This window comes from Entelurus aequoreus, linkage group LG01, assembly GCF_033978785.1.
Source record: "Entelurus aequoreus isolate RoL-2023_Sb linkage group LG01, RoL_Eaeq_v1.1, whole genome shotgun sequence".
Lineage (NCBI taxonomy): Eukaryota > Metazoa > Chordata > Actinopteri > Syngnathiformes > Syngnathidae > Entelurus > Entelurus aequoreus.
In genome coordinates, this window is record NC_084731.1 from 35,678,492 (window position 1) to 35,704,516 (window position 26,025).

The 26,025-nt window shown below is 41.1% G+C and overlaps 1 protein-coding gene across 2 annotated transcripts in view; it reads right to left on the bottom strand.

The window, feature by feature from the left end:
• Nucleotides 1-26,025, bottom strand: part of kcnb1 (potassium voltage-gated channel, Shab-related subfamily, member 1) — a 166,548-nt gene that overhangs the window by 17,939 nt on the left and 122,584 nt on the right. The window lies entirely within an intron of this gene.

Below are 26,025 nucleotides of genomic sequence, written 5' to 3' on the forward strand. Positions count from 1 at the left end.
CGTTCAGGGCGAGACAGCCAAGGGCAGGAATCAGTGAGTTGGGGGTGCGCTAGTGGTGAGCCGGGCTAGACCATGGTGAGTATCGCAGAAAACTGAGCTTCTTGAGCCACCGTCCCAGCATGTTGGCAGGAGCACAAGGTGGCAAGCACAGCAAACTTTCCCCCTCTTGGTGTAGGGTAGTGCTTTGTTACGGAGGGCCCCCTTGAGAGGGCCGGCTTCAGATGGGTCCATCTGTCATGGCAGGTTCTTTCTGTTGCACTTTTGTAGCAGATTTGACCCCAGTAGCAAAAGAGGCAGAGTTGTACATACAAACAAAAGTCTACAAATCGAGAGGGAGTTTTCATCGGGGCAGGGGACTTTAATCAAGCTAACATGAAAGCTGTGTACCCCCATTTCCATCAATATGTGAATGTTGCAACCAGGGGTGAAAGCAAGCTAGACATGGTCCTCAGCAACATCAAGCTGGCATCAAAGCTGCACCCCGCCCCCACCTCGGCTCCTCAGACCATCTCTCTGTGATGCTGATTCCTGCATACAAGCCTCTGCTCATAGGAAAGCAAGCTACAGTGAAGCAGGGGAGGACCTGGCCAGAGGGGGCAATGGAAGCATTACAAGACTGCTAAGTGTGATCAAGAACACCCCCAACACAGGCCAATGAGAAACCCTGGATGAACAGTGAGGTACGTGCAATGCTGAAGGCTCGGAACAACACTTTTAAATCTGGAGACATGGTGGCACTTTAAACAGCCAAAGCTAACCTAAACCGTGCCATTAGGGTTGCAAAGCGTGCTCACTGTCAGAAAGTGTGGGACTTATTCGAGAACCCCACGAACACTAGACGAATGTGGCAGGGCATACATGTCATCACAAACTATAAAGCTACCCCCCGTCTCTGTGACAACAGCATCAGCTTTCTGAACGACCTCAACAACCACTTTGCAAGGTTTGAGGCACTTAACACCACTCTGGCGAGGAAATCCATCCCTCGCCCTGATGAGCAGCCACTCAACCTGGACATAGCGGATGTCCGGAGAACCCTGAGGAGAGTGAACCCCCGGAAAGCACCGGGACCTGATGACATTCCGGGCAGGGTGCTAAAGGGATGTGCAGACCAGCTGGCTGGGGTTCTCACAGACATTTTCAACACCTCGCTGACCCAGGCTGAGGTACCATCGTGTTTTAAGACGGCTACAATCATTCCAGTACTTAAAAAACCCACAATCTCCTCCCTCAATGATTATCGCCCCGTGGCACTCACCCCCATCATAATGAAGTGCTTCGAGAGGCTGGTAAAGGAATACATTTGACCCATACCAGTTTGCTTATCGCCCTAACCGCTCCACGGAGGACGCCATCTCCTCTGCACTCCACCTGAGCTTAGAACATCTGGATGTGCGGATGTTGTTTCTGGACTTCATCTCGGTGTTCAACACCATCATCCCGCAGCACTTGGTGAGCAAACTGGCCCCCCTAGGATTCAGTATCCCCCTATGCAACTGGCTGCTTGACTTCCTCACAGACAGACCCCCGTCTGTAAGAGTGGGTGACAACACCTCCAGTGCCATCTCCCTGAGCACCGGCTCCTCCCAGGGCTCCGTCCTGAGTCCGCTGCTGTTCACATTGATGACCCATGACTGCTGCGCTAGGTCCACTACTAACCACATTGTGAAGTATGCAGATGACACAACAGTAGTGGGCGTCATCCGTGACAACAACGACATGGACTACAGGGAGGAGGTGAAACATCTGGTTGACTGGTGCAGAACCAACAACCTGGTCCTGAACGTCAACAAGACCAAGGAGATCATCGTCGACTTCAAGAGGCACCAGTCCAGCCATGCTCCACTCTTCATCAACGGCACAGCAGTGGAGATTGTAAGCAGCACCAAGTTCCTGCGGGTGCAGATAACTGACAATATGACCTGGTCCCTACACACCGGAGCTCTTGTAAAAAGAGCTCAGCAACTCATGCACTTTTTGCGTCGGATGAAAACAGCACAGCTCCCTCCCCCTATTCTCACCACATTCTACAGAGGCACTATAGAGAGCCTACTGACCAACTGCATCTCTGTCTGGACTGGAGCCTGCAGTGCCTCAGGCTGGAAGTCTCTGCAGAGAGTGGTGAGGACAGCGGAAAAGATAATCAGGACTCCTCTTCCTCCTATCCATGAGATCGCAAAAAGCCGCTGCCTGACCAGGGCTCAGAAAATCTGCAAAGACTCCTCCCGCCTCCACCAAGGACTGTTTTCACTGCTGGACTCTAGAAAGAGGTTCTGCAGCCTCCGAAGCAGAACCTTCAGGTTCTGTAACAGCTGTAAGACTCTTGACGCATCATAATAATCGCCTCAATTCCCCCCAAAATGGATTAACTCACTGGAATATAAAGACAATTTAACATACATCCATAAACGTGGATGTATATGCAAAAGTGCAATATATTTATCTGTACAGTAATCTATTTATTTATATCTGCACCTTATTGCTCTTTTATCCTGCACTACCATGAGCTAATGCAACAAAATTTCGTTCTTATCTGTACTGTAAAATTCTAATTTGAATGACAATAAAAATGAAGTTTAAAGGCCTACTGAAATGAAATGTTCTTATTTAAACGGAGATAGCAGGTCCATTCTATGTGTCATACTTGATCATTTCGCGATATTGCCATATTTTTGCTGAAAGGATTTAGTAGAGAACATCGACGATAAAGTTCACAACTTTTGGTCGCTGATAAGAAAGCCTTGGCTGTACCGGAAGTAGCGTGACGTCACCGGTTGAAGAGCGCCTCACATGTGCACATTATTTACACCAGCAGCGAGAGCAATTCGGACCGAGAAAGCGACGATTACCCCATTAATTTGAGCGAGGATGAAAGATTCGTGGATAAGGAACGTGAGAGTGAAGGATTAGAGTGCAGTGCAGGACATATATTTTTTCGCTCTGACCGTAACTTAGGTACAAGGGCTCATTGTGGATCACGGATTTGTATTTTAAACCACCTCGGATACTATATCCTCTTGAAAATGAGAGTCAAGAACGCGAAATGGACATTCACAGTGACTTTTATCTCCACGACAATACACCGTGCTATTCCACTTTAGCTACGGAGCTAACGTGATAGCATCGTGCTTAACTGCGGATAGAAACAGAAGAATCATGCCCCTGACTGGAAGGATAGACAGAAGATCAACAATACTATTATTACTTCTACTATCAGGAGACACCGAACCAAACCCTGGACCTGTAACCACACGGTTAATGCTGTCCAGCCTGGCGAAGCCTAGCAATGCTGTTGCTAACGACGCCATTGAAGCTAACTTAGCTACGGGACCTCGACAGAGCTATGCTAAAAACATTAGCTCTCCACCTACGCCAGCCCTCATCTGCTCATCACCACCCGTGCTCACCTGCGTTCCAGCGATCGACGGCGCGACGGAGGAATTCAGATCAACGGTGTGGTCGGCGGCTAGCCTCGGATAGTGCGGCGGCTAGCCTCGGATAGCGCGGCGGCTAGCCTCGGATAGCGCGGCTAGCCTCTGATAGCGCGTCTGCTATCCAACTCAAAGTCCTCCTGGTTGTGTTGCTGTAGCCAGCCGCTAATACACCGATCCTACCTACAGCTTTCTTCTTTGCAGTCTCCATTGTTAATTGAACAAATTGCAAAAGATTCACCAACACAGATGTCCAGAATACTGTGGAATTATGTGGTGAAAACAGACGACTTAAGCTGGCCACCGTGCTATTCCAAAATGTCTGCTTCAACCCGTGACGTCACGCGCAAACGTCATCATACCGAGACGTTTTCAGCCGGATATTTCGGGGGAAATTTAAAATTGCACTTTACTAATCTAACCCGGCCGTATTGGCATGTGTTGCAATGTTAAGATTTCATCATTGATATATAAACTATCAGACTGCGTGGTCGGTAGTAGTGGGTTTCAGTAGGCCTTTAAGTCTTAAGTCTAGCAATATCAGGCAGAGGTGTGGACTCGAGTCACATGACTTGGACTCGAGTCAGACTCGAGTCATGAATTTGATGACTTTAGACTCGACTTGACAAAATGTAAAGAGACTTGCAACTCGACTTAGACTTTAACATCAATGACTTGTGACTTCACTTGGACTTGAGCCTTTTGACTTGACATGACTTGCTACTTACCCCAAAACCTAAAGTTTAAAAAGTTATTTGGGAGCGCTCCGTAGCTTTCATTTTGTACGTGTCTGTCTATCAGTGTGTGTGCTGCGTGTCAGCGTGTGTGCTCTCAGTACAACAGCCAATCAAATTAGATCTACATTGTTTTCATCACACAGCATTCAGCCAATCAAATTGCAGGACAACCAATGAACAAGAGTTGTCAAACAACGCGCCAGTGAGAAAGATTTATACCAAAGTTGGTTTCGTTCGGGTATAAAAACTACGACTTGGTCAACAAAAAACGAATTGCCGTATGCATAAATCACGCAGTTCGAATATTACAGACGGAGACGCAACAACTTCCAACTTCGTTCGACATTTGAAGTTGCACAAAGAAGGGTAAGTTTTGAATGTAAGATAACGTTTATTGGCTAAGTAACATGACTTTTATTTGCTGTGTAGTTAAATCAGTGAGGCTGTAAACTCACTGCTAACGTCATAACCATAGACTTATAAGTAGACGCAGCATCGAGCGCTACTGCCTACAGGCGCAGACGAGACGCGGGGCCGCCATCTTGGAGTGGTGATCCGCTCCACTCAGTGCAATTCATTTGGCAGGAGCAATGAACTGTCAGCGCATTTAATTCATTTTACCTCACTGAATACCACTCATTTTCACGCTCTTTTTTGTCATACGTGTAGCTATGATAACGGACACATGTTTTATTATTCATAGTTTGCTTAACAGTAATATAATATTCTTATATGCTATAAGTGACCAGACGTCCGAGATCAAAACTGGGAATATAAGCCCAGAGAAGGGGGAAAAAAACGGTCAGCTATTTTTAAGTTGAAGAAACAATATAATTACGTTATGTATACATGCGTATATCCTACATAAACAATGTATGAATACATTAGATATCTATATATCTTATAGACCGTATCTCTGTTGCTGCAGCAGCAGAGAGTTTATTCTGTCTTGACACTTTGTATTGATATTTTGTATTACATTCTTCCCTTAAATGATCATGTTTACAGTGATTGTTATATATGTATTTTTTATGTATGTCGCTTTGGATAAAAGCGTCTGCCAAATACTTAAACATATATAAACACCTGAAAGTCTTTATATCAGCTAAAACCACCAATCTGTTTCACTGGATTCAGAATAAAACCAAATGCTGCCTTACCCAACAATGTTAGTATTTGAATATTGTTACTTGAAGACTTATTCCTGGTTACAATTATACTGTTAAGAAAGTATTGTCTTATATTTTGCCTAAAATGAGAATGCATCATAATCAGTGGCGGCTGGTGAATTTTGTTTTAGGTGGGGCTGAAAGTTTGTAAACCAAACCCCTGTAGGGGCGTCATCCTCCCCCAGAAGATTTATTTGTGATTTTCACATACAAATATTGAAGATCTTTGCTCCTTCTCAACTCTGTGGTAATGTTATTTTCATAAAATACAACCAATAGTACATTAATGTTAAATCTTACTTGTGAAAAGTAATCCCCCGATTCCTATTTTCAACAGTCTGCTCATTTGAGCAGGAAAATGCTGAACACCAGCCCGGCATCTTTGTTTTCTACCTGTCAACTGTCAGTTTAGGCTGTTCGCCGGCTCCTCATCACCACTTCAAGATGCAATTTGCTCGCGTCACAGCAACCAATACTGCGTCTACTTATAAGATGTCTATGGTTATAACATTATTTCAAACACAGCAATATGTTGCGTCCAATGCAGTTTGCTACCTTATTCATACTTTTTGTTAAGTGATTTTTTTAAGCAGGGTTGCATGAGGTACCTAAACATAACGTTACGTTAGTCAATGTATCACACACAGTAACATAACGTTAGACGGCGGTCAGCAGCACCGCGTATTTTAGCTACCTACAAAAAGACAAACATAGTCAAATAAAGGTCAGTTAAAATGTATAGTATATTAAGAATATGTGTACATATTGCATAGGGCCCTGACATCTAAAAAGTACAACTCTGTTCATTGCTTTGTTCATGTATTTGTTATGTTTTTCATGTGTACGCACACATCAACACACGTACAGTATGAGATGAGATCAATGAGATAAGGTAAGAACAGAATAGAAACTGCTGTGGAACTAGTTACAATGCAATATGCCATGGAAATGCAATGTTAACACTTTTGTACAAATAAGTACAGTTGCACTTGTTTTTGCAAATGTGTTTATTCTGTAAAGGAATGAGTTAAATGTTTAAAATTGTTTAAACTATTAAAATGACTGGTTAATAGTGCTATTATGAATTGCAATGTCAGTACTATTTTTTTTCCTGCTATTTCAAATGCATTTGTTTTCATAAATAAATACAGCGGTTTAAAAGCATACACAATCTGTGTAAAAATATTAGTCTGTGGTTAAAAGGACTTGAAAGGACTCGAAACTCAAAATGCAGGACTTGTGACTTGACTTGAGACTTTCCAGTCTTGACTTTGGACTTGACTCTGGACTTGCCTGTCTTGACTCGGGACTTGACTTGAGACTTGAGGGCAAAGACTTGAGACTTACTTGTGACTTGCAAAGCAATGACTTGGTCCCACCTCTGATATCAGGTGAGTTAATTAGCTAATATAATGAGCTAGTGATTTCCCAACAGGTGTGCCCCAGGCTACAAACGTTCTCTCGCATCAAGACACTAGAAGGAGATTGAGAGCAGAGCCAGGAAAAACAGGCAGAAAGTACAGGAATGCAACAACTTACTTTCTTCTGTCCTTATCTCATTTCCTTCTTTCCTTCCTTATTTCCTTGTCCCCTTTCATACCTGCGTTCATTTTTTATTTCATTATCTTATTTATTTTCTTTCTTATTTCTTTTCTTATCTTTTTTCCTTCATTCCTTCTCATTTCCCACTATCTTTATTCCTTCTTTTACCTATCTCCTTTCCTACCCCCCTCTTTCTTATCTCAATGCCTACTTTTCTTCCTTCCTTATATCCTTTCCTACCTTTCTTCCTTCTTAATCTCCTTTCCCGCCTTCCTTCCTTATCTGCTTTCCTACCTTCCTTCTTCTCTTATGTCCTTTCCGTCCTTATTTTCTTATCTCTTTTCCTTATTTCTTCTCTTTTGCTTTCATTTTCTACTTTCCTACCTTCATTCCTTTCTTCTTTTCCTTCCTTCCGTATTTATTTTCCTACCTTCGTTCTTTCCTTATTTCCTTTCCTATCACCTCCCTTCTTTCTTTACTTATCTCCATTTGCTACCTTTGTCCCTTCCTCATCTGCTTGGTTACCTTCCATCTTTCCTTATCTCATTTTTATACTTACTTCCATCCTTACCTCCATTACTTCCTTTCTTTCTTCCTTATCTATTTTCCTTTCTTCTTTTAATGTCTGTTTTCTTTCCTCCCTTCTTTCCTGTACTACCTTTCTTTCTTCCTTATCACCGTTCTTTCTTCGTTCCTTATCTTCTTTCCTTTCTTATTTTCATTCTGACCTTCCATCTTTCCTTATCTACTTTTCTAACTTTTTTCCTTCCTTGTTTCCTTTCCTGTCGTTTTCTTTTCTATCTTTTTTCTTTCCCTATCTTCTTAACTTCCTTATTTCCTTATCATCTTTCCTTATCTCCTTTCTTCCCACCCTTCTTTCCTTGTCTTCTTTCCTACATTCCTTCCTTTCTTTTTTCCTTATCTTCCTTCGCTCTTTAACTCCTTTCCTTCTTGCTTTTCTTATCTCTTTCTTACTACCTTCCTTCCTTTATCTCATTTCCTATCTTTTTTCTTTATCTAATTTCTTACCTTCTTCTCTTCCTTATATATTTTCCTACCTTTCTACCTTTATCTTCTTTCCTGCCTTCTCCTAGTCCTATCTTTCTTCTTTCCTTATCTACTTTATATACTTCCTTCCATCTTTTCTTATCTCATTTCCTTCCTTCATCCTTCTTTCTTTCTTTATCTCCTTTACATCCTTCCTTCATTCCTTCTTTCTATGTCTACTTTGCTACTGTACTTCATTCCTTCTTTGTATCATTCTTATATACTTCATTCCCTATTTCCTTTCCTACTTTCCTTCAGTATTTCCTTTACTTTCCTACCTTCCTTCATTCTTTCTTTTCTTTGTCTCTTTTTCTTCCTTTATTTCCTCTTTGCTTATTTCCTTTCCTACTTTCCTTCCTTCCTTTTTCCTTTTCTCCTTTGGTACCTACCATGATCTCCTTTTCTTATCTCCTTTGCTACTTTATTTCCTTCTTTATCTCCTTCCCTGCTTTCCTTCCTTTCTTCTCGTTTGTACATGATTTCTTTCCTTATCTCCTTTCCTTTTTTTCTTCTTATTTCCTTTACTCTCTTCCTTCTTTCCTTATATTTTCTTTCCTTCCCTCCTTCATTTCTTATCTCCCTTTCTTCCTTCCTCCTTCTTTCTGATTCTCCTTTCCTACTTTCCTTTCTTTCTTCCTTTGTTTGTTCCTTATCTTCATTCTTTCATTGTTTTCTTTCCTATCTTTCTATCTTCCTTCCTTCTGTGTTTCCTTATCATATTTCCTTTTCTTACTTCCTTATCTCCTTTCCTTCTTTCCGTATCTACTTTTCTTCCTTACTCATTTCCTCTTTCCTTATCTTCCTTTCTTCCTTATTTCCTTTCGTACATTCCTGCCTTCCTTATTTCCTTCCCTTCCTTCGTTCTTCCGACCCCCATTCCTTAACTATCACCTGTCCAATTTTACTGCTTCCGTATTACTTTTCCTACCTTCTTTCCTTCTTTAGCTACTTTTCTACCTTTTTTCCTTATCTCCTTTCCTAGTTTTTTCTTATCTCCTTTCCTTATTTTCTTTTCTACATTATTTCCTTCCTTCTTTCCTTATCTCTGTTCCTACCTACATACCTCTCTCTTTCCCCTTATTTCCTTTACTACCGTCTGTCCTCCCTTCCTTTATCCCTTATCTACTTACTGTCTTTTTTCCTTCCGTATCTCGTTTCCTACATTCCGTCCTTCTTTCTTTCCTTATCTCCTTTCCTTTCTTCCTTCCATATCTCCTTTCCTTCTTTCCTTCCGTCCTACTTTACTTGTCACCTTTTCTTCATTCCTTCCATTTTTCCTTCTTTATGTCCTTATATTCATGTTTTCCCTTCCTTATTTCTTTAACTTCTCTCTTTCCTACTTTCTTTCCTCATCTATTTTCCTTATTTTCTTCTTTCCTTATTTCCCTGTCTCATTTCCTACTTTCCTTTGTTCCTTCCTTTGTTCTTTCCTTATCTTACTTCATTCCTTATTTCCTTTCCTACCTTTCTTTCTTCCGTATTTCCTTATCCCCTTTCTTTCCTTCCTTTCTTCCTTCTTTCCTTATCTCCTTTCCTCCTCTTCTTCCTTCCTGCCTTTCCTTTCTTCCTTACCTCATTTCATTAGCTCCTTTTCTACCTTCCTCTCTTCCTTCCTTCCTACCTTTGTCTTTCCTTATCTCTTTTCCTTCCCTTCTTCCTTATCGCCTCTCCTTCTCTTCTTTCTTTTTGTCTTTTCTTTCCTTAGCTCCTTTCTTCCCTTCCCTTCCGTCCTTCTTTTCTTATCCTCTTTATTACCTTCAAGCTTATTTATTTATTTCCTTTCTTAACTTCCTACCTTCCTTGTTTTTTCAGTATCTCCTTTCCCTCCTTCTTTCGTTATCTTAGACAAAATGGCGGAGCATGAGAAATGCTGTGGCTCACTAATGCTCTTGGGAGTGTAGAGCGATTTGGCAAAAAACACCCGTCATTTCTGTCAATTTCATGGCTGGCTCAAATAAGGCTGCAGCTAACGATTATTTTTCTATCGATTAATCTATAGATTATTTTTTCGATTAATCGGTTAATCTATAGATTATTTTTTTCGATTAATCTATAGATTATTTTTTCCTTTTGCCGATTATTTTTTTATTCAAAATGAAGATGAAAAAATAAATGTAGGCCCGTTTTTTCAAAAGGCATGGCTTTTATTTACAAAAAAAAAGAAGTATGGCCACTCAGTCAACATTGACAACAACATGACTAAATATTCTGTAACAATGTAAACATTTAAAACTTTTAACATTTAACAAAATTAAAAGTAGCTTATTTGCTTTTTAATGTGCAAATATAAAAGTCAACATCCAGTGCAAATCTTAATATTCTGCAATAGTATAAGCATTTCAAAAGTAAAAGTATTGCTTATTTTGCTTTAAAATGTGCAAAAATAAAGATAAACATCCAATACAAAAAAGTGCAAAACGAAATATTCTGTAACAACAGTGTAAACATTTCAACAAAAGTGAAAGTATTGCTTATTTGCTAAAATGTGCAAAAATAAAGATAAACATCCAATACAAAAAAGTGCCAATCTAAATATTCTGGAGCACTGTAAACATTAAGTATTGCTTTTAAAATGTGCAAAATAAACATCCAGTCCAACACAGTACACAATAACCAATTCTACTCATTCCAGTGAGCGTCTAACAGTTGTAATGAAGAAAGGTTAGCATGTCTACATGCTTTGGTTCTTTTCTTGTTTACAATATTCCCAGCAGCTGAAAATAGGCGCTCAGAAGGGGTCGATGTGGCTGGAACTGAGAGCTAATTAGCCTTCACCTCAAGCCAGGATTGCGAGCGAGCTGAGCTGCAGTTTAAGTTTCTAGAAGGTCAACGGGCTCATAGTGATGTTACTAGTAGTTGACTGGGAGGTGTTTATTATCACTTGGGGAGAGTCCGCTGCCTGATGCTCACCTGCTAAACACCTATCTGCTCCACGCTGAAGCGCTGACTACATGCGCTCTGAATACGCACTGCTGATTGGCTGATGATGCTTCGTGTGTACCAATCAGATGGTTGTGTGGGTGGGACAATGCTGCGTGTGTACCAATCAGATGGTTGTGTGGGTGGGACAATGCTGCGTGCTGAGACAGAGGCGGAAGGAGCAAAGCAGCTTGTTAAGACTTTAGCTTAGAAACTCGTTCGGTACACCCCCGTACCGAACCGAAAGCCCCGTACCGAAACGGTTCAATACAAAACACGTACCGTTACACCCCTAGCAGATACAAATGACACATTCATGTTTTTGTGTAATGATGACAACGTATGCTCGCGCGGACGATTGACTAGTTGATGGTTTTCTTTTCAAATGTTCGTTCATAGCCGTTGTGCTGCTATGATAGGCCATTTCCGCTCGACACAGTGTGCATACAACAACATTATTAGGCCGTTTATTGAAATACTCCCACACTTTTGACCACTTTTGGCATGCTTTTCCCCCCTCGCTCGCACCGCTCGCATCGTCTTCTTTGATCGTCTGCTTTACGCTTCGCCATGACGGTAGTGTGACGTCATTATGCGACGCGTCGACGCACAAAAACGGCGTCGACGTATTTACGTAACCGATGACGTCGACTACGTCGACGCGTCGTTTCAGCCTTAGGCTCAAAGCGTGAACACTGTGATCACATATGACCGACAGACAATTCTGGATGTGGATGGATCGGGTCGTTATAGACTGAAAGATGCATGTACGGTGGAACTCCTCGCTAGCATGGGAATACTTCGTGGGCTACATCGAGCGGCCTTTGTAGCAGCGGAGTCAAGTGCTAGCGGTGACCGCCAATGGAGACGACATAGGCGGTGCGAGCGGAAGCAGAAGCGGGGATGCCGAGCTGGGCTAACAACAAAGAGAAAAGCTAACCAAAGAAATGTGGAGTCTCCGGGTAAGAAGCCATTTAAACTAGAACTAGCCGGCGTCAGGCTGGATAATCCCTGCACACATAGCAATTCTCTTAGACTAAAACACAACTCACATAATATTTTTTCTTTTGTGACCGTGTCAGAGGCAGACATACATTGTACTGAGGTAGCTAACTATGATGCGTTCAGTTTATCGCAACATCAAGCAAACAATCTGAATATCCCCGTCGTATCAATTCCTAGATATGGTCGAAACTATTTAAAGTGCAATACGCATAATAAACGCAACATTATTAATATTGCTACTTCGGATAATTTCAACAAACAATCCTCAAAACAGCCCACTACCTATAACATGGGCTTTTTAAACATAAGATCATTATCTCCCAAAACGTTATTAGTTAATGAAGTCATTAGAGACAACAAACTTGACGTCGTTGGTCTCGCCGAGACCTGGCTCAAACCAGACGATTTTTTTGCGCTAAATGAAGCATCTCCTCCTGGCTATACCAATACACATGTTGCCAGACCTTTTAAAAGGGGAGGGGGTGTCGCACTAATATACAATGAAAACTATAATCTTACACCTAACCTAAATAATAAATATAACTCGTTTGAGGTGCTCACTTTGAGGTTTGTCACACTGCTGCCTCTCCACCTGGCTGTTATCTACCGCTCCCCTGTGCCCTATTCGGACTTCATCAGTGAATTCTCAGAGTTTGTTGCCGATCTAGTGACGCACGCCGACAATATAATCATAATGGGGGACTTTAATATCCATATGAATACCCCATCGGACCCTCCATGCGTGGCGCTCCAGACTATAATTGATAGCTGTGGTCTTACACAAATAATAAATGAACCCACGCATAGCAACGGTAATACGATAGATCTAGTGCTTGTCAGGGGTGTCACCACCTCTAAAGTTACGATACTCCCGTACACTAAAGTAATGTCCGACCATTACCTTATAAAATTCGAAGTTCTGACTCATTGTCAACAAACTAATAATAATAATAATAACTACTATAGCACCCGCAACATTAATGCTGCCACAACGATGACTCTTACTGACCTACTGCCTTCGGTAATGGCACCATTCCCAAATTATGTGGGCTCTATTGATAACCTCACTAACAACTTTAATGACGCCCTGCGCGACACCATTGATATTGTAGCACCGCTAAAGCTAAAAAGGGCCCCTAAAAGGCGTACCCCATGGTTTACAGAAGAAACTAAAGCCCAGAAATTATCATGTAGAAAGCTGGAACGCAAATGGCGTGCGACTAAACTTGAGGTTTTCCATCAAGCATGGTGTGATAGTTTAATAACTTATAAATGCATGCTTACCTCAGCTAAAGCTAAATATTACTCAAATCTCATCCACCTCAACAAAAATGATCCTAAATTTCTGTTTAGTACGGTAGCATCGCTAACCCAACAAGGGACTTCTCCCAGTAGCTCCACCCACTCAGCAGATGACTTTATGAATTTCTTTAATAAGAAAATTGAAGTCATTAGAAAAGAGATTAAAGACAATGCATCTGAGCTACAACTGGGTTCTATTAACACAAATACGACTGTATATACGACGGACACTGCCCTCCAAAATAGTTTCTCTCTCTTTGATGAAATAACATTGGAGGAATTGTCAAAATGTGCAAATGGGACAAAACAAACAACATGTTTACTTGACCCAATTCCTGGGAAACTTATCAAGGAGCTTTTTGTATTATTAGGTCCATCAGTATTAAATATTATAAACTTATCACTTTCCTCTGGCACTGTTCCCCTAGCATTCAAAAAAGCGGTTATTCATCCTCTACTCAAAAGACCTAACCTCGATCCTGATCTCCTGGTAAACTACCGGCCGGTGTCCCACCTTCCGTTTATCTCGAAAATCCTCGAAAAAATTGTAGCACAGCAGCTAAATGAACACTTAGCGTCTAACAATCTCTGTGAACCTTTTCAATCCGGTTTCAGGGCAAATCACTCTACGGAGACAGCCCTCGCAAAAATGACTAATGATCTATTGCTAACGATGGATTCTGATGCGTCATCTATGTTGCTGCTTCTTGATCTTAGCGCCGCTTTCGATACTGTTGATCATAATATTTTATTAGAGCGTATCAAAACGCGTATTGGGATGACAGACTTAGCCTTGTCTTGGTTTAACTCTTATCTTACTGACAGGATGCAGTGTGTCTCCCATAACAATGTGACCTCGGACTATGTTAAGGTAACGTGCGGAGTTCCCCAGGGTTCGGTTCTTGGCCCTGCACTCTTTAGTATTTACATGCTGCCGCTAGGTGACATCATACGCAAATATGGTGTTAGCTTTCACTGTTATGCTGATGACACCCAACTCTACATGCCCCTAAAGCTGACCAACACGCCGGATTGTAGTCAGCTGGAGGCGTGTCTTAATGACATTAAACAATGGATGTCCGCCAACTTTTTGCACCTCAACGCTAAGAAATCGGAAATGCTGATTATCGGTCCTGCTCAACACCGACATCTATTTAAAAATACCACCTTAACATTTGACAGCCAAACAATTAAACAAGGTGACTCTGTAAATAATCTGGGTATTATCTTCGACCCAACTCTCTCGTTTGAGTCGCACATTAAAAGTGTTACTAAAACGGCCTTTTTTCATCTCCGTAATATCGCTAAAATCCGTCCCATTTTGTCCACAAGCGATGCTGAGATCATTATCCATGCGTTCGTTACATCTCGTCTCGATTACTGTAACGTTTTATTTTCGGGCCTCCCTATGTCTAGCATTAAAAGATTACAGATGGTACAAAATGCGGCTGCTAGACTTTTGACAAAAACAAGAAAGTTTGATCATATTACGCCTATACTGGCTCACTTGCACTGGCTTCCTGTGCACCTAAGATGCAACTTTAAGGTTTTACTACTTACGTATAAAATACTACACGGTCAAGCTCCTGCCTATCTTGCCGATTGTATTGTACCATATGTCCCGGCAAGAAATCTGCGTTCAAAGAAGTCCGACTTATTAGTGATTCCCAGAGCCCAAAAAAAGTATGCGGGCTATAGAGCGTTTTCTATTCGGGCTCCAATACTATGGAATGCCCTCCCGGTAAAAGTTAGAGGTACTACCTCAGTAGAAGCATTTAAGTCTCATCTTAAAACTAATTTGTATACTCTAGCCTTTAAATAGACTCCCTGTTTAGACCAGTTGATCTGCCGTTTCTTTTCTTTTCTTTTCTACTCTGCTCCAAACCCGGGGTGGACCGCTAGCCTGTTCATCGGATGGGGACATCTCTACGCTGCTGACCCGTCTCCACTCGGGATGGTTCCTGCTTGCCCCACTATGGACTGGACTCTCGCTGATGTGTTAGACTTTCACAATATTATGTCAGACCCACTCGACATCCATTGCTTTCGGTCTCCCCTAGAGGGGGGGGGGGGGGGGGTTACCCACATATGCGGTCCTCTCCAAGGTTTCTCATAGTCATTCACATTGACGTCCCACTGGGGTGAGTTTTCCTTGCCCGTATGTGGGCTCTGTACCGAGGATGTCGTTGTGGCTTGTACAGCCCTTTGAGACACTTGTGATTTAGGGCTATATAAATAAACATTGATTGATTGATTGATTGATCTTCTTTCTGTCCTTCTTTCCTTTCCTTCTCTTCTTCCTTCCTGCCTTTCCTTTCTTCCTTACCTCGTTTCATTAGCTCCTTTCCTACCTTCCTCTCTTCCTTCATTCCTACCTTCATCTTTCCTTATCTCCTTTCCTTCCCTTTTTCTTTTCTTCCTTATTGCCTCTCCTTTTTTCTTAGTTTTTTCCTTCCTTCCTTACCTCCTTTCATTATCTCCTTGCCTACCTTACTCTTACTCCATCCTTCCTTCCTTCTTATCTCCTTTCCTTCCTTCTTTGCCCTTTTTACTTTCCTTCTTTCTTTCCTTATCTTGTTTCTTCCCTTCCTTCCATATCTCCTGCCCTTCTTTCATTATTCTCTTTTCTTCCTTCCTTCCTACTTTACTTGTCACCTTTTCTTCATTCCATCCATCCTTCATTCTTTAACTCCTTACATTCCTACTTTCTTCCCTCATCTATTTTCCTTCCTTCCTTCCTTATTTCCCTGTCTCATGTTTTACTTTCCTTTGTTCTTTCCTTTTCTTCCTTCATTCCTTATTTCCTTTCCTACCTTTCTTTCTTCTGTATTTCCTTATCCCCTTTATTTCTTTCCTTCCTTATTTCCTTTCCTACATTTCTTTCTTCCGTATATCCTTATCCCCTTTCTTTATTTCCTTCCCTTTTTCTTTCCTTGTATCCTTTCTTTCTCTTCTTCTTTCCTGCCTTTCCTTTCTTCCTTACCCTGTTTCATTAGCTCCTTTTCTATCTTCCTCTCTTCCTTCCTTCCTACCTTCATCTTTCCTTATCTCCTTACCTTCCCTTTTCTTTCCTTCTTTATTGCCTCTCCTTTTTTCTTAGTTTTTTCATTCCTTCCTTACCTCCTTTCATTATCTCCTTGCCTACCTTCCTCTCTTACTCCATTCTTCCTTCCTTCTTATCTCCTTTCCTTCCTTCTTTGCCCTTTTTACTTTCCTTATTTCTTTTCTTTTCTTGTTTCTTCCTTTCCTTCCTTCTTTCCTTATCTCCTTTCCTTTCTTCCTTCCATATCTCCTTTCTTTCTTTCATTATCCTCTTTTCTTCCTTCCTTCCTACTTTACCTGTCACCTTTTCTTAATTCCTTCCATCATTCCTTCTTTAACTCCTTTCCTTCCTACTTTCTTTCCTCGTCTATTTTTCTTCCTTACTTCCTTCCTTATTTCCCTGTCTCATTTTTTACTTTCCTTTGTTCTTTCCTTTTCTTCCTTCATTCCTTATTTCCTTTCCTACTTTTCTTTCTTCCGTATTTCCTTATCCCCTTTCTTCCTTCCCTTTTTCTTTCCTTATCTCCTTTCCTTCTCTTCTTCCTCCCTGCCTTTCCTTTCTTCCTAACCTCGTTTCATTAGCTCCTTTCCTATCTTCCTCTCTTCCTCCCTTCCTAGCTTTCTTCTTTCCTTATCGCCTTTCCTTCTCTTCTTCTTTCTTTGTGTCCTTTCTTTCCTTATATCCTTTCTTCCCTTCCTTCCTTCTTTCCTTATCTTCTTTATTACCTTCACGCTTCATTCTTTATTTCCTTTCTTACCTTCCTACCATCCGTCCTTTTTCAGTATCTCCTTTCCTTCCTTCCTTGCTTGCCTGCTGTCTATGGCTGTTCACGTCTGCAGAGATGAAGTCATAAACAGGAGCAAAGGTAAACAAATGCTAAAGACAATGATTGCGACATCAAACAAGCTAATTACCGTAGCTATTTCTAGACTCAGTGGTGCTGATGTTGTGATTACTGCATGCACACAACAAGTGGCTCATGGCTTTCATGGCTTGGCTATTATTTTTGGTTTGGATATTAATATCCTGAGAGAGCAGACTGACAAAGTGTAGACAATGACATCCCAGCACCAAGTGTGTCAGCCATGTTGCTTGTAAGTATTTTAGTATAATAATACTGCCAAAATATGCAGGCATAGAAAACACAGCATGCTTTCTGTTTGCGTAACACATGATATGTATGTCAGAGTAGTCATGACCCGCAGTTCAAACGAAAGATACCAGACAGATGGGCAATGATTAATTGCAAAGGAAATGTGCCTAGTCACAGGATGTGGGCGTGGCATGCAGCCAAACTTTGATCTGATGTATCGCCGCAAAATTTGAAACACAATACTCGAATAATTTGGCACCACAGTTTCAGATATTGATTATAATTGATACAAATTATGGGTAAGTACCTTTACATACCTATTCATAAAGGGCAGAGCCTGGAGGCGAAAACCGCTCCTGGCCATTACCAGTCAAACTGCCATTACTTCACTTTAGATCAGACCTGGGCATTCTGCGCCCGCGGGCCACATCCGGCCCTTTGTGCGTCCCTGCCGTGTGAGGCCAATCATAAATTACAAAATACATTTAAAAAAGTATCTATGTCGAGTGTGCAATACAACGGTGCTGCTTTTGTTTTGAGAAGCGTTATTTGTATTACTTCCGTGTGGACGTATGCTCGTGCGTGATTGTGAGTGAATGTGAACAGCTGCAATCACAAATTACAAAATAAAGTTGAAAAAACATCTATGTCGTGCGCGCAATACAACTGTGCTGCTTTTATTTGGAAAAGTGTTATTTATGAGCGTATGTCCGTGTGTAACCTGTGAGTGAAGGTGCAGAGCGACAAGTGATGCACGGTTTACACCCGAGACGCTAAAAAGAGAAAAGTTGATGACAAATGCCGTGTTTTCAACAAGACATGGACTGCCAAGCAACGTTCCCTCTAAGGTGCACGCCTGCGCAACTGCGCACTGCCGCGCACGAAATCAAATCCCATCTGAATTCTAAACAAAATAAACACATTTATTCTGTGTAATTTTGCAATGCAACTTTGAGTGACAGTGACAACAAGCGGCCCTAACGGTGTTCGTCAACACCGTTCAATTGAACACCGTTCAATTATTGTAACGTCTATCGAGATGCTTCAAGGCCAGGAATTATATCGATCACTTTATTGAGCAAAACTGTTTATATTCGGCCATAACCACACCAAAAACATGAGTAAAACACTTCTATCTCGAAAAACTAGTCATTTTCTGCCGTACAAACCAGGCCAAAACCAACTTGTCATCTGTCACCAACACGCATACCACTAAACCACTGGTGCGTTTATGGCCACACAAAAAGTCGGACAACTCAAACACCACACAAAGTTACACTATGACTCCTCAGTCATACGTGTGCTTATTCTACTGTCATTTATTATTAATGTTAATTTATTTATATTAATCATGGAATGCTGTTATTAGAGAAAGTTACAGGAATGCACACTTCATCCTATGCTTACATTTCATTGTGCAACATGAGGATGTTTAAGGGGAACTAAATGTGATCTCTGAAAGGGGTACAAATGATTTCCAAAGCAGTGCTTTTTGTATAAAGTTAAGTTAGGTTAAATGAAAGTATTATTATTAATTATTATTATTATAATTATTAATATTTATCTTAAATAATGTTGAGCAAAATTTAATTGAAATATTGTCGATGTGGCCCTCCAGCAGTGCTCGGGTTGCTCATGCGGCCCCCGGTAAAAATTAATTGCCCACCCCTGCTTTAGATGATCACAGGCAGATATAAACTGATGTTTCATGATGAATTGCAAATATATTTTGCCAACGCTAAAGGATATACATGGCGCCACACTTTGATCGAGACGTTAACAACTCGGCCCCACAAATTCCGATCAAATTTTGATCATAATTGGTACAAATACTGATGACAAGTGGATTGGCCACTACTTATTTGCCTGGCAGTGAAAACTGCTCTTCGCCATCACCAATCAAACTGTCATTATGTCACTTTAAATCATCACAGACAGATACTGAAGTTGTGGTGCTGCACCATCACCTGGGAAAACCTGTTACATCAAATTTCACTTGAACAACATGAGTCAGAAAAGTGCTGCTTTATACTTAAAATGTTTCTGAACATTGTCTTTTTTTAAAACTGTTAGCATGTTAACATTAGTATGTCTACTTTTTCCGCTGTATGTCTCAACGTCATATAACTTGGTACTTGACAAATAATTTTCTTAGCCAAATTTTAAAGTGTATGCCTCAAAGTCGTGTAACTTGGTTGTTAACACATTCTAACTGTTAGCATTTGTGTTTAGCTTGTCGACACCAAGATTGCCCTCTCGTGGTGGGAAATTATGCCGGTCAAAACATCCCCCTACATGCTCTGATCTTCCTGAAATGTTTGATGGTGACTCAGGGCACCGGGAAGTTTGTTAGTGCACGTAGACTCGTGTGAACCCCACTACCCCGTTGCATAGAGGTGCGAGGGCCCGTAAATCACTGCTTGCAGCTTTAATATTTATTCATAATCCAATAATTACTGCTTGCAAAGATGTATTATCTGGCTCCTTGGAGAGACTTCTGTCACATAACTCTTTCACCGATCCAACCTCAGCACTAGTGACCTCTGACTGCATTTCATCAATCAAACGGAGCCTGGCAGTCACATGACCACACTCAAACTACACAAAAAAGTGACACGACGTCATAACTCTTCAATCTCTACTTACAAACTATGAAAAATAACATTCATATCATTATCTGTGTCAGTAGAAATGTTCCTATTTCAGCCTACAAGAATTCCTCTTCCAAGTACAGAAAACGTGTTGCGGTAAGTTGCAGACGTTTTAGCTGCGCATATGCTAACATTAGCCCTGTTATTACATCATAAGTGCATCTTTTGGAGCACACACACACCATTAAACATAGCAAGTAATTACTTGGATAACTACTTTTTACTTTTGCTTGAGCCATATAACTCTAAAGCAGGGGTCGGCAACCCAAAACATTGAAAGAGCCATATTGGACCAAAAATACAAAAAAAAAAATCTGTCTGGAAAATGAAAAGCCGTATATAAGTCTTATAATGAAGGCAACATATGTGTCTACATTAGCTATAATAGCCTACTATCAAAATAACTATGTGTCGCAGGCTGAAGCAAATCTTCGCTGACAGAAATGTTGAAATGTATTATTTATTTTACACACTTTAACAACATTAGAAACCATTAGTAAATCAGAGGCTACTCAGAAGGTGATATAACTCCTGGAAATTACTGGCTTTTAATGGCCGAAGTTATAGATGTGTGTGTCCAAGTTAAAGGAAATGGCAGGCTGTCTTCTTTTAATAGATTTATTAAAATGTTTGGCAAGCTAGGTTATGTTTGCTGTAGTCTTGAACAACATTGCACACAAACAGAAATGTAGCCAATATTACATACAGATAATATGTCATGACACATGCAAAACTAAATTATATACAAAGAGGATAAAAGTAAAGGATATTAAATAAGCTCAAATATACTTACAAATGAGGCATAATGATGCAATATGTACAAATAGCTGGCCTAAATAGCATGTTAGCATTGATTATCTTGCAGTCATGCAGTGAACAAATATGCCTGATTAGCACTCCAAAAAGTCAATAACATCAGCAAAGCACACCTTTGTGCATTCACGCACAGTATAAAACTTTTGGTGGACAAAATGAGACAAAGAAGGAGTGGAAGACTTTACATGTAAACAAACTGTTGCGTCACAGTCCACACTATGGTGAGTTCAAAAACAGCCTAAATTAGTAGGACAAAACGATGTTCACCAAATACTCTCATCAGTGGAGCATACACACAAACATATTACACAGTGGGCTTGCTAACAATTGGGAAGGTTTGTGTCATGTTTGTCCTCAAACAAAAAACATATACTAAAACAAACAAAAAAAAATTCCCCCATCTTTTTCCATTTTCAATTATTTTTTAGAAATGCTCCAGGGAGCCACTAGGACGACACTAAAGAGCCGCATGCGGCTGGAGAGCCGCGGGTTGCTGACCCTGCTCTAAATTAACAGTACTCTTACTTGATTATTTAACTCCTCTACCCACCTATGCTAACAACAAAGCTAATGGTCGCAGCTGTGACCGTCAAGTTGACCAAGGTGTTGCAGAGTAATTGATGCCTGTGGTTCAGTGACGTGCTGTCAGGGGAGGCAAGTGAGGCAGTGCCTCACCTTGCCACCAGGGGGGTAAAAGGCTTAACCATGAGATGTTCAAAAACAAAGTAATACAATAAAATAAGATTACATTTTTTTTTTTTGGTCTATGCTTTCTATTTGATTTTGGTGTGGCTCCTGTATATTTTGATAATTTCCATGGTCAAAATCGCGGAAATTCCGTGTTTCTTGATCAGAATAACGCAGCAGACGAGAAGTGAGGCAGACACAGGTGGTGCCTCCACGGCTTCACACAAAGTGTATTGAGTGCGTGCGAGGGTGTGCGTGCTTGTTGCCACGGGGCAAACCCACCTACTCAGTGGCCTAGTGGTTAGAGTGTCCGCCCTGAGATCGGTAGGTTGTGAGTTCAAACCCCGGCCGAGTCATACCAAAGACTATAAAAAATGGGACCCATTACCTCCCTGCTTGGCACTCAGCATCAAGGGTTGGAATTGGGGGTTAAATCACCAAAAATGATTCCCGGGCGTGGCACTGCTGCTGCCCACTGCTCCCCTCACCTCCCAGGGGGTGAACAAGGGGATGGGTCAAATGCAGAGGACAAATTTTACCACTCCTAGAGTGTGTGTGACAATCATTGGTACTTTAACTTAACTTTAACTAAAAGGCAGGCCATGAGGCAGCAAGTACCTCTGCCTCAAAGTAGGGGGCGATATATAAAAAATTAATGAACTGCCTACACCGGTTAACCCTTAACAAGTAGAAGAAGAAAACAACAGACAACAACTGCTACGTTTCCCACAAACTGTGATGCCTTTTCGCCCTAAAAATGGAGGATTTCATTTCTAAAATAAGGAATTTTTCAAGACTACACTTTCAATCATTAACACTGGGAGACCAACGCCAGAGCTGCCAGATTTGATTCAAACGTGTGTGGTCCGAGGACAGAAACTAACTTGTTCATTTCAAAAGGATTGGTATACTGGAAAAGAATGGCTTTGTGGCTTTGCTACAAAAAAAGCGTCTTTATTGCTTTCCCTGCCTTTTATTCTCAACGAGTGACCGTGTTTGGACCCAAATGGGATATACTGAGGTGGCGACTTGTCCGGGGTGTGCCCCGCCTTCCACCCGAATGCAGCTGAGATAGGCTCCAGCACCCCCCGCGACCCCAAGAGGGACAAGCGGTAGAAAATGGATGGATGGGATGGATCAGAAAAACCTGCCAAGAAGCCTCGAAAAACATGAAAGCTCATCTGCCCACATTCAAGGTCAGATTTCTTTAACAACGATTGGAATATCACATATTGATCTGGCTCTAAATGAGACTAAATATCGGAATCAACAATGCCAATGTAAAGGAACATCGTGAGATATTAAAAGAGCTGATAAACGCCACTTGCTTTTTGGGGAAACAGGAGCTTGCATTTCGTGGCAATTATTTCAATTGAGAAAGAGAGACTTTTAAAACTCAAAGAAAAAGAGATAAAGGAGGACTTCTACAACAAAGTCATGGAGATCTTCGTCCAGAAGGAAAGGCGAATGGACTTAATTTACAAGTAAAGGTAAGATATACTGTCTAGTGCAGAGGTCCCCAAACTAAGGCCCGCGGGCCGGATGCGGCCCACCAGCGTCCAAAATCCGTCCCAAATTTAAAAAAATAAAATAAAAATCTTTTTTTTTTTTTTTTTTTTTTTAAATCTGTCCTTTCTAATCCATTTTCCACCGCTTGTTAATCTCGGTGTCTCCTAGCCGCTCAGGCAAATCATATTGTCTGAAAATGCATTTTCCCATCGTTAACGTGACATCATTGCGCTCGCACTGCAGTAGCAAGTGCACGCTCTTTAGTGCGCGAGGAATATATATATATATACACAGCCCGGCCCCCCGCCAAGTTGTTTTAACCCAATGCGGCCCCCCAAGTCAAAAAGTTTGAAGACCCCTGGTCTAGTGTCTGCTCTGCATTGCTGTGTTAATTGTGTGCTAATAATAATAATAATGCATTAGATTTTATATCGCACTTTTCTATTATTAGATACTCAAAGCGCTCACAGAGAAGTGGGAACCCATCATTCATTCACACCTGGTGGTGGTAAGCTACATTTGTAGCCACAGCTGCCCTGGGGTTGACTGACGGAAGCGAGGCTGCCAGTTTGCGCCTACGGCCCCTCCGACCACCACCTATCATTCATTCACCAGTGTGAGCGGCACCAGGGGCAAGGGTGAAGTGTCCTGCCCTAGGACACAACGGCAGCGATTTGGATGTCAAGAGGCGGGGAGCGAACCTGCAACCCTCAGGTTTCTGGCACGGCTGCTCTACCCACTACGCCATGCCGCCCCATAAGTGTGTAGAAATGTTTCATTCTAGCATCATACTGTGTGTTTTTGTGATTTTGAGCCGGTGACTTGGCATCATACTGTATGTTTGTAAATCTGACTATTGGGTCAGTGCCTCCCCAACCTCAAACCTCACTGCACGTCACTGCTGTGGTTTCACACATTCTAACTTAGAGGAATTACCTCGGATGTGATGACAAAGTTCCTAACAATAACGCTTAGATAGAGGATCCAACAAGTAGAACACAATCCAAGCTGCTGTATTGTTAAAACCAGACTCTATTTCTCTCCTATGTCCAAATATTATATTACAGTTACTATTACTATTACCATACAAAGTTACAGATTGTTGCTCCAAGCGGCCAACAACCCTCGCCTTGCCTCGGGTGCTCCGCCCCTGACTCTGCCCGAGGCCAAGGTGACATAAGCCCCACCCAGCATTGGGCTGCCAGCTGCTGTCACCATGACAACCCCCTTTGAAGCCCGACATGATGTGTAAGGCGAGTGTGACAATCTTTCTCCTTCAGTTTCTCTTGTCAGTCACGTCGCCATTCCACACGACTCCATTGTTTTTCAACCTTCCGCCTTCGCCATCGCCATCTGCTGCCGTGCGCTCGCTCGGGGAAGATGTTTGCCCAGCAGCATCGCTGATAAACTGCAATACATGTGAGCGTTGAATAATCATTCACAGCTGATTCAGGATGTAGAAGCGCTCACTGCCTCTCAGCCTGTGGAAAACTGAGGCTGCGTTTCCATGGAGACGGGAGGAGGAGACCTTTGAACAGCAGAAGCTCGTTTATCTCAGTCTCGCACATCTCGTACTCAATAAAAAGGTAGAATGTTGACATGGACGCTTGTCACTCAATCTCTTTTGTTTTAATCTCAACATATTTTCTTCTCTTCCAGATCTTCATATTAAAGGTCAGGCCTTTGCTTCTATTGAAGATTTTCACATTAAAGGTCACGTCTTTCTTTTGTATTACAGATTTTCATAATAAATGACAACATATTTTCTTCTATTCCAGATTTGTTTTTACATAAAGGTATCAGCATCTGTTTTCTCTTCAATATTTTCACAATAAAGGTCTCAACATCTTTTTCTTCTTCAGTTTTTCCCAATTAAGGTCACAACATCTTTTTGTTCTATTCCAGATTTCCACATAAAAGGTCACAGCATCTCTTATTTTATTCCAGATTTTCACATTAAAGGTCACATCTTTCTTTTGTATTACAGATTTTCATAACAAATGTCAACATCTTTTCTTCCATTCCAGATTTTTTTTTCATAAAAGGTATCAGCATCTTTTTTCTCTTTAATATTTTCACAATAAAGGTCTCAAAATATTTTTTCTCTTCTAGTTTTTCCCAATCAAGGTCACAACATATTTTTGTTCTATTCCAGAATTTTACATAAAAGGTCACAACATCTCTTATTTTATTCCAGATTTTCACATTAAAGGTCATGTCTTTGTTTTGTATTACAGATTTTCATAATACATGTCACAACATCTTTTCTTCTATTCCAGATTTTTTTACATAAAAGGTATCAGCATCAATTTTTCTCTTCAATATTTTCACAATAAAGGTCTAAACATCTTTTTTCTCTTCCAGATTTTCCCAATTAAGGTCACAGCATCTTTTTGTTCTATTCCAGATTTTCACATAGAAGGTCACAACATCTCTTATTTTATTCTAGATTTTTACATTAAAAGTCACAGCATCTTTTTTCCTCTTCCAGATTTTCAAAATACAGGTTACAACATGTTTTCTTCTATTCCAGATTTTCACATTAAAGACCACAACATCCATTCATCCATCCATTTTTCTGCCGCTTGTCCCTGTCAGGGGTCGCGGGGAGCTGGAGCCTATCCCGGCTGCATACCAGCTGCATATTTTATTCTATTGGTGGGTTGCAAACAAAGTCACATTTCTTCTATTCGTCTTAATTAACACGATGGTCAAGCAGCTTGAGCGTAGTATTAAAAAAAGTGAGTGTAGAGTTTGAAAATGTTGTATTGTTGTTCTGTTCCAGTCGTTCAAATAGAGTGAAAGGAAATAACTTTCATAGAGTCTGTAAAGAAGTGGCTCATAAAGGTAATAAAGTCAAGGAAAACAACGAAAGTGAGTGGAAGGAAAATACTTTTAAAAATATCACTTTCATCATCTTGTGGAATACAATTGGACCGCTTGTGTCTGCAGCAATCACTTTGTAAAATAAAGTTTGAGAAAATTTCTGTGAAGCAATCGAGTTTATTCTCTACTATATTAGTTGTGTTTGAGAGCAGAACTAACCGTAAAGAAAGGACAAGAGATCGCATTAG